The following is a 17074-nucleotide window of genomic DNA, read 5'->3' on the forward strand; positions in this document are numbered from 1 at the left end:
TTTTTGGGAGATGGAGTCTTGCTCTGTCACAAGGCTGGAGTGTAGAGGTGTGATCTTGGCTCACTGCAGTCTCCACCTCTTGGGTTCAGCAATTCTCCTGCCTCAGCCTCCCCAGTAGCTGGGACTACAGGTGTGCACCACCTTGGCCAGCTAATTTTTGTATTTTTAGTAGAGACAGGGTTTCATTATGTTGGCCGGGATGGTCTCAATCTCTTGACCTCGTGATCCGTCTGCCTCAGCCTCCCAAAAAGTGCTGGGATTTACAGGCATGAGCCACTGTGCCTAGCCCAATTTTCACCCTTTTTGGAAATGGAGTCTTGCCCTGTTTCCCGGGCTGGAGTACAGTGGCATGATCTATGCTCACTGCAACCTCCCACTTCTTGGGAGTTGAGGCAGTTTTCCTGCCTCAGTCTTCTGAGTAGCTGGGACTACAGGCGCATGCCACCATGCCTGACTAATTTTTGTATTTTTGGTAGAGACAGGTTTTTACCATGTTTGTCAGGCTGGTCTCAAACTCCTGGCCTCAAGTGATCTGCCTGCCTCAGCCTCCCAAAGTGCCGGGATTACAGGTGTGAGCCACTGCGCCCGGCTGATTTTAATTTTTAACATTGTCATAAATGGTACCTTGAATGTTTTATGTATGTATATATAGCATATACACATGCCCTATTTCTATGTATGTGTACCCTGTTTCTCTTTGCTATATTTTTTTACTTTAGCGCAAAGTAAATGAAAGTAAAAAATAATGGACTACTTTTAAATAAGTAGGGCCAGGCTTGCGGCAGTGGCTCACACCTATAATCCCAGCACTTTGGGAGACCAAGGTGGGCAGATTGCTTGAGATCAGGAGTTTGAGACCAGCCTGGCCAATATGGTGAAACTCTGTCTCTACTAAAAATACAAAAAATTGGCCGGGCGCTGTGGCTCACGCCTGTAATCCAAGCACTTTGGAGACCAAGGCAGGTGGATCACCTGAGGTCAGGAGTTCAAGATCAGCCTGACCAACATGGTAAAACTCCATCTTTATTTAAAAAAAAAAAAAAAATTAGCCCGATGTGGTGCCGGGTGCCTGTTACTCTGGAGGCTAAGGCAGGAGAATTGCTTGAATCCAGGAGGCAGAGGTTGCAGTGAGCTGAGATCAAGCCACTGCACTCCAGCTTGGGCAACAGAGCAATACTATAAATAAATAAATTAATGCCTGCATACATGTCAGCTCATGCCCGCAATCCCAGTGCCCTGAGAGGCTGAGGCAGGAGGATCCCTTTGCCCAGGAATTTGAGACAAGCCTGGGCAACATCGGAAGACTCTATACAGAAAATAAAATAAAACTAACTAGGCATGGTGGCATGCACCTGTAGTCCCAGCTACTTGGGAGGCTGAAGCAGAAGGATTGATTGAGCCCAGGAGTTTGAGGCTGCAATGAGCTAATTGTGCTAATCCTCTTCAGCCTGGGGGATAGGTAGGCCCCCCATCTCAAAAAAAAAAAAAAAAAAAAAAAAAAAAAAAAAAAAAAAAAAAAAAAAAGAATATCTGTATTTTGTAAATATATTTCTCTTAAGGTTCTTCTACTTTATCTTTCTGTTTATTATTTCTTCATTCTATCAGAATTTATAGTTTTTCCCGTCTTGGGAACATTGTCCCAAGGAGAGAGATTTAAACAGAAACAATTACTCTTCCTCATTTATTTAAAGGAAAGTATTAATTTAATAGAAGAATGACTGGAACCCAGCCTCATATGCATCTCTCTGATAAATGATACTCTGTTCTTAGAATGAATTTTAAGTTTAAGTGCCAGCTCTCCATTTTCCAGCAATCCATATCAATTTAACTGTATTTGTAAAATTTATGAATGAGAACATTCCTCTATGGCCATACCACCCTGACTGTGCCTGATCTCGTCTGATCTTGGAAGGTAAGCAGGATCAGGCCTGGTTAGTACTTGGATGAGAGGACATTCATAGAAGGCACAACCCTCCTCTCTCCTAGTAAGTAGTTCTTTGAATAAAGAGATTTTCATTAAAAAAATATTTGTATATAGCACAATATAGCAAAATATATTTTATATATTATGAACTCATCAAATATGAGTTACAAACTCTGCCTCAGGGGTCTTGCAATTAATAAACATTCTGATTTCAAGGTAGAAAATAAATGCTACAGTGAAGGCATAGATTAAGTACCCTAGAAGGGTAGTTTGTAGGGGAGGGAGAGGACAGGCAAAATTAAGGAAGATTTTAGAATACTTGATGGAAGAAGAAAATCTTAACAGACAAAAAATTGAAGAGAAGGTGTTTTCTGGGTATAAGAAATTGTATGTCAAAGTTTAATGACAAAAACAGTACACAAAATACGTGCTGTAAGAATTGACTATTAATAAACTTCCTTTGGGAATGTGGGCACTTCCCAAAGGAGGTGGGAAATTGCAGGGCTTATATGAGAAGTAGCAAGTAGTTTGATTCAGAAGTTGGGAGGGAAGAAAGAAATTAGAAAAAGTATTCTAGGACTAAGGCAAGGGGAGCCATATGAATGTCAGGCTAAGGTGTTCTACAGAATAGTTGTTAAAATGCTCCAGGCTCTAGCTGTGCCATTTAACTTCCGACATTGGACAAGTTACTTATTTTGCTAAGTTAAAGTACACAATTGAACAAGGAGTCTGTTATGAGGGTTAAATGTGATAATGTATGTCAGGTGCTTAGTAGTGAATTAATGGTACATAGTAAATTCTCAGTAAACAGTAGCTTAAATAAAAGACAACAAAAACTTGAAAATGGACACTGTTGTGATGATAGGAGTACTTCAGGAAAGTTAATCTGACAATACTCTAAAATGATTGGCAACTAGAAAGACTGAGGTTAGAGAGAAGCTCATAGAAAAGTTAAGAAGCTCATAGAAAAACCCATGCAAGAGATAATGTATGTATGATTTAATATATATTTGATTCTGCTGAAGTGTAGTAGCACAGTCATAGCTCATTGCAGCCTCAGACTCCTGGGCTTAAGCAATTCTCCTGCTTCAGCCTTCCAAGTAGCTAGGACTACAGGTGCATGCCACCATGCCTGGCTAATTTTATTTTATTATATTTTCTGTATAGATGGAGTCTTCCTATGTTGCCCAGGCTGGTCTCAAATTCCTGGGCAAAAGGATCCTCCTGTCTCAGACTCTCAGAGCGCTGGAATTGCAGGCATGAGCTGGCATGCATGCATGAGAAGGGAGAAGCTAGGAGTGTATGTAAGATGCAGAGGGAGAATTGATGGGAGGTGGTATAATTAATTATAAATATGTTTGGGGATATTATAGTTACGATTTTTAAAATACTTAAATTTGACACCAGGGAGATAGCTAAATTGTCTAACAGGAGTTAGACTATTGTGTTTTTAGGATATTCATTTTTAAGCTACAAGTTAATATTAAAAACAATTGTCAAATTATGATATGTGGCTCACTTTGGCAGCACATACTGAAATTGGAGCAATGCAGAATAGAGATTAAAATTTTTTATAATGTAGGAAACTGGCATGTTAGTAGCCTAGTATCACTTTACATATGTAGTAGGAAAATTCAAACAAATCTACCATTTCTCTACTTGATTGCCTTTGCTGCATGATAAACTGAGTTTTTTTAGGTACTTTGAGCAGTAGCTGTTTTGTCACTAGAATCAGGTGCTAAAATAAACTTGTGGCCTGTTAGCATATGTAACAGTGAAATTAATGATTATGTTAAAATTTATTTTATGAAGCAGTCAGTTGAAGAGAAAAGATAAATTTTCTCTGATCGTATTTTAAAGGCAAAAGAATGATGTGATTTTGAAGGAGTCATGTAGTCAGCATGGTATCTTATAAACGTGTAACTAACACAGCACTGTGGATGCACATTAGGATTCACCCATCTGAATTTTAATTCATGTTCTATTGCTTCTAGCTACATGACTTAACTTTCAGTGCCTACATATGTGGAAAACAGATATCTGACCTGGCTATCTTTCAGGGCAATTGTAGAGATCAAATGAAGTAATATACTTGAAATTGGCTATAAAAATAAAAAACACTTTACAAATGTAAGATATGAATATGTAAATTATTTATAAATTTGCCCTTCTGCCCTATCCCTTTTGTGTCCTATCTAGCAGTTAACCTGCTAAAACTCAAAATTTAAATGCAATAATTAAAAAAATAGAATTTATCGTCTCTTTTCCAATTCTTATCCCTATCCCTGCCTTGTATCCAGAGACTTTATTCTATGCATTATCCATGCATTATCCTATTTTAAGGTTCCGTAATTCTCCTAGATTCAATTGTCATACTCAGTATTTTAGGGTTATATTTGGCTCCTGGTCTCCAAAACATGTGAAATCATCCTTTATAATAACCATTGTTTGAAGTGATCACTTTTCATTCCATCTGCTACTTCCCTTTATACCTATGTGTAAAGTATTAAAACATTATCTTTATTGGCCACTCCACTTAACATTTTCCCCTAGTCAACTCTGGTTACAGAATAGAGCAGATTTAGCTTTCAGAAAAGCTATTTTCTTGTTTTTTTTCAGACTCAAAAACCTCAGAAAAGCTATTTTCTTGTTTTTTTCAGACTCAAAAACCTGTAGTCTCCCATTAACTTGCAGGAGAAAATTCAAACAATTTAGTTTAGCATTCAGAGTCAACTCTGTCTTTATCTTCTGTCTCTTTACAGTGGCTCTGTTTCTTATCTAGACCGGTCGTGTTCTCCAGCTAGGCCATATATATTCTTCATTGTTAGCCATATACAGCAAAACCATTTTGCAGGTAATTTTAAACCATATCTTTAAAAATCCATTTCTAGCCAGTTTGAAAATGTTATGAATTACCTTTTATTTTAGTGCCTTTAAAAAACTTTGCTAGCCTTTCAGATACATTTAGTCTCTTATTACTAAGGAGTTGAAGGTGATAACAGAGCAGTTCAAGTAACCAAACATTTGATATCCATGATACTCTTTGGCTTCTAACCAGTTTCTGCCATGAGTGTGTGGTTTTGAATATTTCCAAAGGCCTTCAATTTGTGTTTAATAGAAGCAAATAGGGTATTTTCATTGATGAAAAGTGAAACACTTTTTACTTTAATCTTGAAAGATTTTCCATCTCTTCTGTTAGTGTAGGGTAAGACTAAAGAAAAATAATGGCAAGAGTTAAGAGCTTCTGTTCTGAAGTCATACAGACTTGGCCCGAGTTTTAGCTCTACCCCTTGGATTTCTGACCTTGAAAAACAACTAAACCTCTCCCTACTTCTTTTTCTCATCGGTAAATTGATGATAACTTTGAGGAGTTGGAAGGATTGAGAAGATATATGGGAAATTCTTGGCACTGTGCCTAGCAAGTAGTGTTGCTGCTTTTACTTCTACTGTAAGCTCCTCCATCACTGCTTACTCAGCCATTTAAATAATTGTTTTGCTGCTGTCTTCTATAAAATAGAGATAGTAATTCCTTTTATATTTTTAGAGATGGGGCCTCACTGTGTTGCCCAAGCAGTAGTACACTATTCACAGGCATGATCATAGCCCCACTATAGCCAACTCTTGAGCTTAAGTGATCCTCCCACCTCAGGCCCCCATGCAAGCTGCTGGGAATACAGGTGCCTGCCATGGCACCCGGCAGTAATTCCTTTAAATGAACATACAACTATGGTGTAAGGATTAGATGATGTCATGGACATGAAAAAAATACGTATAAGAGTACCCGTTATAACCGTAGAAAGTTTATTTTAAAGTGTTTGTCAGGCCAAATACTGTTTTATAAAACCTGTCTCCTCATTTGTCATTGGGGATGATAGTATTTAAATTTTTAGGATAGTTTGAAGCTTAAGTGTATTTAATATATATAGCACAGTGTTAAGTACACAATGAGAATCAGTAAATATTAGTAGTATTAGCTATGATTATTAAATATGCTTTGGCTGTCTTTTTTTAGTCTTGCCTTCTTTGGACCACTCTTGATGTAACTGTTTATCTTTTTTTTTTTCTTTTTGAGATGGAGTTTCTCTCTTGTTGCCCAGGCTGGAGTGCAATGGCACAATCTCCGCTCACCGCAACCTCCACCTCCTGGGTTCAAGCGATTCTCCTGCCTCAGCCTCCTGAGTGCTGGTATTAGAGGCATGCACCACCACGCCCGGCTAATTTTGTATTTTTAGTAGAGATGGGGCTTCTCCGTGTTGTTTAGGCTGGCCTCGAACTCCCAACCCCAGGTGATCCGCCCACCTCTGCCTCCCAAAGTGCGGGGATTACAGGCGTGAACCACTGGCACCTGGTCAATACTGTATGTTTTTAAAATTAGAAATCGACAGTTTAGTTTCGCTGCATACCACCCCCAGCTCCGAGTAGAACGCTGTCTGCAGCTTGCACATTTTGCAGCCGCTGATTCGCCACTGTTCTCAACGCCACTTCCACTCACCAACACTGACACCAGCATGAACGGGCAGCTCAACGGCTTCCATGAGGCATTCATCAAGGAGGGCATGTTCCTCTTCACCTAAGTGTCGGTGGGGAAAGTCCACCCAGATAAGATTTGTGAACAGATCAGTGATGCTGTCCTTGATGCCCACCTTCAACAGGATCCTGATGCCAATGTAGCTTGTGAAACTGTTGCCAAAACTGGAATGATCCTTCTTGCTGGGGAAATTACATCCAGAACTGCTGTTGACTACCAGAAAGTGGTTCGTGAAGCTGTTAAACACATTGGGTATGATGATTCTTCCAAAGGGTTTGACTACAAAACCTATAATGTACTGGTAGCCTTGGAGCAACAGTCACCAGATATTGCTCAAGGTGTTCATCTTGACAGAAATAAAGAAGACATTGGTGCTGGAAACCAGGGCTTTATGTTTGGCTATGCCACTGATGAAACTGAGGAGTGTGGCTTTAACCATTGTCTTGGCACAGAAGCTTAATGCCAGACTGGCAGAACTATGCTGTAATGGCACTTTGCCTTGGTTATGCCATGATTCTAAAACTCAAGTTACTGTGCAGTATATGCAGGATAGAGGTGCTATGCTTCCCATAGAGTCCACACAATTGTTATATCTGTTCAGCATGGTAAAGAGGTTTGTCTTTATGAGATGAGGGATGCCCTAGAAAGTCATCAAAGCCATTGTGCCTGCAAAATACCTTGATGAGGATACAATCTACCACCTACAGCCAAGTGACAGATTTGTTATTGGTGGGCCTCAGGGTGTTACTGATTTGACTGGACAGAAAATCATTGTGGACACTTAGGGCAGTTGGGGTGCTCCTGGAGGAGGTGCCTTTTCAGGAAAGGATTATACCCAGGTTGACTGTTCAGCTGCTGATGCTGCTCATTGGGTGGCAAAATCCCTTGTTAAAGGAGGTCTGTTCCAGAGGGTTCTTGTTCAGGTCTGTTAGGCTATTGGAGTTTCTCATCCATTATCTATCTCCATTTTCCATTATGGTACCTCTCAGAAGAGTGAGAGAGAGCTGTTAGAGATTGTGAAGAAGAATTTCAACCTCTGCCTTCATGTCATTTTCAGGTATCTGGAAAAGCCAATTTATCAGAGGACTGCAGCCTATGGCCACTTTGGTAGGGACAGCTTCCCAAAGGAAGTGCCCAAAAAGCTTAAATATTGAAAGCGTTAGCCTTTTCCCCCACAGACTTCTTGGCGTGGACTACAGAGAAGACTTCAAGCTCTGAGGGAAAGGGCCCTCCTTCCTAAATTTTTCTGTCCTTTTTCAGCTCCTGATCAGTTGCAGTCACTCTAGTCAATGACATGAATTTTAGCTTTTGTGAGGGACTGTAAGTTGGGCTTGCTATTCTGTCCCTAGGTGTTTTGTTCACCATTATAGTGAATTTAGTGAGCATAGGTGATCCATGTAACTGCCTAGAAACAGCATTGTAGTAAATAATGCTTTGAAATTGAACCTATCACCCAACGCTCCAAAGTCCTAATTGCATTGACTTTCCCACCAGATGCTGAAAATGTCCTTGTAATGTGACCAGACATACAAAGAGGAGCTGGTACCACTCCTTCAGAAACTATTCCAAACAATCCAAAAAGAGGGAATCCTTCCCACATCATTTTATGAGACCAACATCATCCTGATAACAAAACCCAGCAGTGACTCAACAAAAAAAGAAAACTTCAGGCCAATATCCATGATGAACACAAATGCAAAAATCTTCAATAAAATACTGGCAAACTGATTGCAACAGCACATCAAAAGCTTATCCATCACAATCACATAGGCTTCATCCCAGGGATGCAAGGCTGGCTCGACATATGCAAGTCTATAAATATAATCCACCACATAAAGAGAACCAAAGACAAAAAACACGTAATTATCTCAATAGATGCAGAGAAGGCCTTCAACAAAATTCAACAGCCCTTTATGCTAAAAACTCTGAGTAAACTAGGTATCAACGGAACGTATCTCAAAATAATAAAAGCTATTTATGACAAACCCACAGCCAATAGCATATTGAATGGGCAAAAACTGGAAGCATTCCCTTTAAAATGTGGCACTAAACAAGGATGCCCTCTCTCGCCACTCCTATTCAATATAGTATTGGAAGTTCTAGCCAGAGCAATCAGGTAAGAAAAAGAAATAAAAGATATTCAGTTAGGAAACAAAGTCAAATTGTTTCTATTTGCAGATGACATGATTGTCTATTTAGAAGACCCCATCATCTTAGCCCAAAATCTCCTTAAACTGATAAGCAACTTCAGCAAAGTCTCAGGATACAAAATCAATGTACAAAAATCACAAGTATTCCTGCAGACTTAAAGAGAGCCAAATCAACAGTGAACTGCCATTCACAATTGCTGCAAAGAAAAAATACCTAGGAATACAACTAACAAAGGATGTAAAGGACCTTTTCAAGGAGAACTACAAACCACTGCTCAAGGAAATAAGAGAGGACACAAACAGATGGAGCAACATTTAATGTTCATGGTTAGGAAGAATCAGTATTGTGAAATGGCCATACTGCCCAAAGTAATTTATAGATTCAACACTATCCCCATCAAGCTACCCATGACCGTCTTCACAGAACTAGTAAAAACCACTTAAGGTTCATATGGAACCAAAAGAGAGCCCACATAGCCAAGACAATTCTGAGCAAAAAGAACAAAGCTGGAGGTATTACCATGCTACCTGACTTCAAACTATACTACAAGGCTACAATAATCAAAACAGCATGGTACTGGTACCAAAACAGAGATATAGACCAATGGAACAGAACAGAGGCCTCGGAGGCAACGCCACACATCTACAACCATCTGATCTTTGACAATCCAGACAAAAACAAGCAATGGGGAAAGGATTCCCTATTTAATAAATGGTGTTGGGATAACTGGCTAGCCATGTGCAGGAAACAGAAACCACACCCCTTCCTGACACCTTACACTAAAATTAACTCCAGGTGGATTAAAGACTTAAACAAAAGACCTAACACCATAAAAACCCTAGAAGAAAACCTAGGCAAAACCATTCAGGACATAGGCATAGACAAGGAATTCATGACTAAAACACCAAAAGCATTGGCAACAAAAGCCAAAATAGACAAATGGGATCTAATTAAACTCTGGAGCTTCTGTACAGCAAAAGAAACAATCATTAGAGTGAACTGGCAACCAACAGAATGGGAAAAAATTTTTGCAATCTACCATCTGACAAAGGGCTAATATTCAGAACCTACAAAGAACTAAAACAGATTTACAAGAAAAAAATCAAACCTGTTCAAAAGTGGGCAAAGGGCATGAACAGACACTTTTCAAAAGAAGACATGTATGAGGCCAACAAACATATGAAAAAATGCTCTTCATCACTGGTCATTAGAGAAATGTGAATCAAAACCACATTGAGCACTTTGGGAGGCCAAGGCAGGTGGATCACGAGGTCAAGAGATCAAGACCATCGTGGTCAACAAGGTGAAACCCCGTCTCTACTAAAAATACAAAAATTAGCTGGGAATGGTGGCGCGTGCCTGTAATCCCAGCTACTGAGGAGGCTGAGGCAGGAGAATTGCCTGAACCCCGGAGGCGGAGGTTGTGGTGAGCCAAGATCGCGCCATTGCACTCCAGCCTGGGTAACAAGAGCAAAACTCCGTCTCAAAAAAAAAAAAAAAAAAGAAAAAGAAAAAAACCACATTGAGATACCACCTCATGTCAGTTAGAATGGCAATCATTAAAAAATCTGGAGACAACAGATGCTGGAGAGGATGCGGAGAAAATGGAACACTTTTACACCATTGGTGGGAGTGTAAATTAGTTCAACCATTGTGGAGGACAATGTGGTGATTCCTCAAGGACCTAGAAATAGAAATTCCATTTGACCCAGCAATCCCATTACTGGGTATAAATCGTTCTGTTATAAAGACACATGCACATGTACGTTCATTGCGGCACTGTTTACAATAGCAAAGACCTGGACTCAACCCAAATGCCCATTGATGATAGATTGAACAAGGAAAATGTGGCACATATACACCATGAAATACTATGCAGCCATAAAAAAAAAAATGAGTTTGTGTCCTTTGTAGGGACATGGATGAATCTGGAAACCATCATTCTCAGCAAACTGACAGAAGAACAGAAAAACACCGCATGTTCTCATTCATAGGTAGATGTTGAACAGTGAGAACACATGAACACAGGAAGGGGAACATCACACACTGGGGTCATTTTGGGGGGGAATATGGGAGGGACAGTGGGGGTTAGGGAGGTTGGGGAGGGATAACATGGGGAGAAATGCCAGATGTAGGTCACGGGGGGATGGAGGCAGCAAACCACATTGCCCTGTGTGTACCTGTGCAACAATCCTGCATGATCTGCACATGTACCTCAGAAGCTAAAGTGCAATAAAATTATATTTTAAAAAAATTGACAATTTATAATATATAATTATATATAAATGGAAATGGAATAATTAAGTCAGGCTAGTTAACATATTACCTTAATTATTAGACGTTTTTTGTGTGTGTGGTAAGAATTTTTGAAATGTATAGTATCCCATTATTAACTATTCACCATGCTATGCAGCAGGTCTCAAAAAACAAACATATTCCTGTCTAATTGAGATTTTGTATCATCTTCCCATTCCATAACCCAGCCTCTGTAAAAACCATTCTGCTCACTGCTTCTGTGAGTTAAATTGTTTTAGATTCCTCATACATGAAAACATGCAGTGTTTATCTTTCTGTGTCTGACTTATTTTACTTAGAATAATGTTTTTCATTTCCATTCATGTTGTTGCAAATGATGGATTTTCTTCTTTACAAAGGCTAAATAGTATTCCGTTATATATGTGTGTATATACACGTACTCTCTACATTTTCTTTATTCATCTGTTGATGGACACTTAAGTTGGTTTCATAATTTGACTATTGTGAATAGTGCTACTGTTAACGTGAGAATGCAGACATCTCTTCAACAAACTGATTCAAATCTTTTGGGTAAATACCAAGAAGTGAGATTGCTGGATCATATGATAATTGGACTTTTAATTTTGTTTTTCTCTCCTATTTTTTTTTTTTATTAAGTTCTGGAGTATGTGTGCAGGATGCACAGATTTGTTACATAGGTAAATGTCTGCGATTGTGGTTTGCTGCACCCATTTTTTTGAGGAACCTCCATACAGTTTTCCATATGGCTATACTAATTTATATTTCCATCAACAGTGTACAGGGAATATTCTTTTTCTCTTTTCTCCATATTCTTGCCAACATGTCTTTTTGATAGTAGCCATTCTGATAGATGTGAGATGATATTGTGGTTTTAATTTGCATTTCCCTAATGATGAGTGATGTTGAACATTTTTTCATGTATCTATTGGCCATTTGCATATCTTAAAAAAATTTTTTTTGTATGACATAGCCTCAGCAGGTCCTGAGAACATGTGCCCCCATTTGTATATCTTTTGAAAAATGCTCTCTCAGTTCTCTTACCTATTTTTAAATGGAGTTTTTTGTTTTCTTGCCATTGAATTGTTTGAGTTCCATTTATACTTCCTATCTGTGGGCTTGGAAATCCATAGATTCAACCAACCACGGAGTGAAAATATTAGGGAAAAAACTGTACAAAAATAAAAAGTCATATAAATTTTTAAAATATAGCATAATAGCTATTTGCATAGCATTTATATTGTATTAGGTATTATAAATAATCTAGAGATGATTTAAAGTATATGGGAGAATGTGGATAGGTTATATGCTAATACTTTGCCATTTTTAATAAGGGACTTGAGCATCTGCAAATTTTGATATGCATCAGAGTCCTGGAACCAGTTCCCCTGTGGATGCTGGCAGTATGACTGTATTTTAGATATTGACTCCTTATCAGAAGTATGGCTGGGCTTGCAGATATTTACTCCTAATCTATAGGTTGTCTCAGCACACTTTTTTTTTTTTTTTTTTTTTTTTTTTTTTTGAAGAGGTTTTTTTCTGTCACCCAGGTTGGAGTGCATTGGCATGATCTCTGCTCACTGCAGCCTCCATCTCCCAGGCTCAGGCAGTCCTACTTCCACTTCTTGAATAGGTGAGACCACAGGTGCGTGCCACCACACCTGGCTAATTTTCTATGTTTTTGGTATATAATAGGGTTTTGCCATGTTGGCCAGGCTGGGCTTGAACTCCTGAACTCAGGTGATCCACCCACCTCGGCCTCCCAAAGTGCCTCAATTACAGGCATGAGCCACTATCCCCAGCCTAGCATACCGTTAATTGTTTCTTTTGTTGTGCAGGAGCTTTTTAGTTTAATATGGTCTCATTTGTCTATTTTTGCCTTTATTGCTGGTGCTCTTTTGGTGTCAGATTAAAAAGAAAATCATTGCCCAGATCCATGTTGTGCTATTTTCTTCATGTTGTAGTTTTACAGTTTCTGATCCCATGTTTGTCTTTGAATTCATCTTGAGTTAATTTTTGTACCATAACTGGTATGAGTAAAGATCCATTTTCATTGTTCTACATGTAGATAACCAGTTTGGAAATAAATTTTTAATAAATTTTGTAACTGAATGTTTTAGGATACAGATGGTTAGTAAATTGTAAATACAACAGTATTTTTTTCCAGCCATTTTGTCCATGTTACCTTGTTTTAATTTTTATCTCAAAGCCATTATACGACCTAGAATCATGGGGTGAGAATAGGAGCTTATAAACTAAATCTTTCATTTACAGATGTGTTATATATATGCTTTTTGCCAGAAATGCAAAAGTTGTTAAGTTTCTTCAAGTTTACATCTGAGAAAGATTGTGTCTTCTAAGCTAATGATACTACCTTATTGATATCCAACAGAATTGAGTGTCAGGAATCATGTTATTCTTTTTCTGTCTATGAGGGCAGATGATTTATGTGGTTTTAAGTTATAATATATGTTACTCTTTATTCCCATGTGAAATCTTACTGGGTTTTTACTTTGAAGATTTTTTAAATTGGGATTTTGCTTCCATTCCTTACAAATTTTGTCTGGTATAGTATATTGTAAATACAGTTTAAGCTATATGAAAACAGCAGTGGTGCTGGCCATGGTGGCTCACCCCTATAATCCTAGCACTTTGGGAGGCTGAAGCAGGTGGATCACCTGAGGTCAGAAGTTTGAGACCAGCCTGGCCAACATGGCAAAACCCCACCTCTACTAAAAATACAAAAATTATCCGGGTGTGGTGGCACACACCTGTAGTCTCAGCTACTCTGGAGGCTAAGGCAGGAGAATTGCCGGAACCTGGAGTTGGGGATTGCAGTGAGCCAAGATTGCACCACTGCACTCCAGCCTGGGTGACAGGGCAAGATTCCATCTCAAAAACAAACAAAAAAAAACTTAAAAAAATAAAAAAGGCAGTGGTTTCTTTGGAATGCAATTATCTGGGTGACAAATGAAGGTACTTCTATCAGAAACCTAAACCATGAACTTTGTGGAATTTTAGAAACGCCCTTTATTATAGGACGTGTCAGGGTGTTCTACTAAACAGTAAACCCAGAGCCTGGGCATGGTGACTCATGCCTATAATCTCAGCGATTCGGGAGGCCAAGTGGGGAGGACTCTTGAGCCAAGACCAGACTGGGCAACATACTGAGCAACATATGGGCAACATATCTTATCCCTAAAAGAAACAAAAAGTAGCTGGGCATGGTGATGTGTGCCTGTAGTCCCAGCTACATAGGAGGCTGAGGTGGGAGGATTGCATGAGCCAGGAGTTTAAAGCTGCAGTGAGGTATGATTATGCCATTGCACTCCAGCCTGGGCAACAGAGTGAGACCCTATCTCTATTTAAAAGAAAAGTAAAAAGGCCAGGAGCTGTGGCTCACACCTGTAATCCCAGCATGCTGGGAGGCCAAGATGGGTGTATCACCTGCGGTTCCAAGTTCAAGACCAGCCGGGCCTACATGGTAATACCCCGTCTCTACTAAAAATACAAAAATTAGCTGGGTGCAGTGGCACAAATCCCAAATCCCAAATCCTGGCTGCTTTGGAGGCTGAGGCATAAGATTTTAAAACTTTTTTAAAATCTGTTAAAAAAAATTATTTTTTTTGTAGAGACAGGGTTTCACTATGTTGTTAAGGCTGGTCTCAAACTCCTGGTCTCAGTGATCCTCCTGTCTGCTTCCCAAAGTATTGGGATTACAAGTGTAAGCCACCATCCTTGGTGTAAAAACTTTTTATATTGTGCCCATTGAGTTAAACAAGTTCAATTTACTTCAAATACATGTTTAAAATTAAAAAAAGTATATTTAGTTCTTTTTACTTCTGTAATTTAAGAACTCATTTTTCAGTTAGATCTTGGGGACTTTATTTTTGTTTAAGTTGTGCCTTTTTTACTGAATAATAATTTCAGCGCTAATCCACTGCATGAGTAACCCAAATATCTCAATTTTTTTTGAGAAGGAGTCTCACTCTGTTGTCGAGGCTGACAGGCAGTGGTGTGATCTCAGTTCACTGCAACCTTTGCCTCCCAGGTTCAAGCAATTCTCATGCCTCAGCCTCCCATGTAGCTGGGATTGCAAGCGTCTGCCACCACACCTGGCTAATTTTTGTATTTTTAGTAGAGACAGGGTTTCACCATGTTGGCCAGGCTGGTCTCAAACTGCTAAGTTTCTTCTGTGAAGATAGTCATTCATTGTTGGAAACTTAAATTTATACAAGGAGTTAAACAGTTATCGAGTAAATAGGGTCTTTTATGTGATGTCAGTATATGACTTATTTTTGGAATATATAATTATCGTTTAAAAAACTTGGTTTCTTGGCCAGGCACAGTGGCTCATGCCTATAATCCCAGCACTTTGGGAGGCCAAGGTGGACAGATCGCTTGAGCCCAGGAGTTCAAGACCAGCCTGGGCAACATGGTGAAGCCCTGTTGCTAGTAAAAATACAAAAATTAGCCAGGAGTGGTAGTGGGTCTTGCCTGACTATAGTCCCACCTACTCAAGGAGGCTCGAGTGGGAGGATCACTTGAGGCTGGGGAGGCAGAGGTTGCAGTGAGTCAAGATTGTGCCACTCTACTCCAGTGTAGCTCACAGAGCAAGACCCTATCTCAAATAAATAAATACAAAAATTTAAAACTTGGTTTCTTTGAGATATAATTTACATGCAACAAGATGACATTTTAAGTGTATAATTTGAGGTTTTGTTTTCTTTTAAAATCAGCAGAATGAGTATAACTTCAGTTAAAATTCAGGGTTTTTTGGTTTTTGTTTGCTTTATTTCGTTTTGTTTTTTTTCAGACAGTTTCATTCTTGTCACCCAGGCTGGAGTGCAGTGGTGCAATCTTGGCTCACCACAACCTATGCCCCCCAGATTCAAGCAAATCTCCTGCCTCAGCCTCTCGAGTAGCTTGGATTATAGGCATGCACCACCACACCTGGTTAATATTTATATTATTAGTAGAGATGGGACTTCACCATGTTGGCTAGGCTGGTCCCAAATTCCTGACCTCAGGTGATCCACCTGCCTCAGCCTCCCAAAGTGCTGGGATTACAGGCATGAGCCACTGCGCCCAGCAAAATTCAGTAATTTTAAGTGTTCAATTTAATGAGTTTTTAAAACTGTTTTATTGAGGTATAATTTATATTTTATAAGAGTTGGGTTTTATGGGGACAGTTTAAGTTTTGGTAAGTTTATGTAGTCATGCAGACTATCACTGAAATCTGATACTAGGACACTTTTATAACATGTAAACGTTCCCTCGCTTTTTTGCAGTCAGAATCTGCTTCCAGCTTCAGGAAACCATGAAACTGCTTTTTCTAATAACACAGTTTTGCGTTTTCTAGAAATTTTGTGCAGGTGGTATCACACTCTTCTGTCTGGCATTGTGTTTTTGAGACTTCATGTTGTTGGATATAGCAGTAGTTTGCCCTTATTGCTGAATTCCATTTTTTGTTTATCCATTCCTAGCTGAAGGATAGCATATGGTTTTAGACTATTATTAATAATGCTCCTATGCATACTCATTACAAATCTCTCTTTGTGAATTTTACAGATAAAAATATGTATCTTTCTCTTGTGTGAAATGGCTCAGTCATATGGTAACTATATGTTTGACTTTTTAAGAAATACCAGACTCTATAGTTTCACATTCTCATCAGCATTGTATAGGGGTTCCCGTTCCTTCACATTCTCTCCAGTGCTTAATATTGTTACTTTTTAATTTTAGCCATCTTATTGTTTGTGGTGGTATTTCATTGTATATTTTTTAAACAGCAATATTGAGATAGAAGTCTCATACTCTACAATTCATCTGGTAACAGAAAGGGGTCCTGATCCAGACCCCCGAGAGGGTTCTTGGATCTTGCATGAGAAGGAATTTGGGGCAAATCCATAGAGTAAAGCGAAAGAAAGTTTATTAAGACAGTAAAAGAATGAAAGAATGGCTAATCCATAGGCAGAACATTACACCAACATGTTACTTCTTGATTATATGAAGCAAGGGGTGGATTATTCATGAGTTTTCCGGGAAAGAGGTGGGCAGTTCGCAGAACTGAGGGTTCCTTCCCTTTTTATACCATAGAGGGTAACTTCCTGATGTTGCCCTGATATTTGTAAGCTGTCATGGCACTGGCAGGAGTGTCTTTTAGCATGCTAACTATAATGAGCAGTGAGCACCAC

The 17074-nt window shown here is 39.1% G+C and overlaps 1 protein-coding gene and 1 pseudogene across 9 annotated transcripts in view; both read left to right on the forward strand.

The window, feature by feature from the left end:
• The window catches only part of MPP5 (membrane palmitoylated protein 5), a 104354-nt gene that overhangs the window by 22601 nt on the left and 64679 nt on the right, over positions 1-17074 (forward strand). The gene's annotated exons all lie outside the window — the stretch shown is intronic.
• On the forward strand, positions 6368-7909 carry LOC108284084 (annotated as a pseudogene).

Source organism: Cebus imitator, unplaced genomic scaffold (assembly GCF_001604975.1).
Source record: "Cebus imitator isolate Cc_AM_T3 unplaced genomic scaffold, Cebus_imitator-1.0 Scaffold13, whole genome shotgun sequence".
In the NCBI taxonomy this organism is placed as follows: domain Eukaryota; kingdom Metazoa; phylum Chordata; class Mammalia; order Primates; family Cebidae; genus Cebus; species Cebus imitator.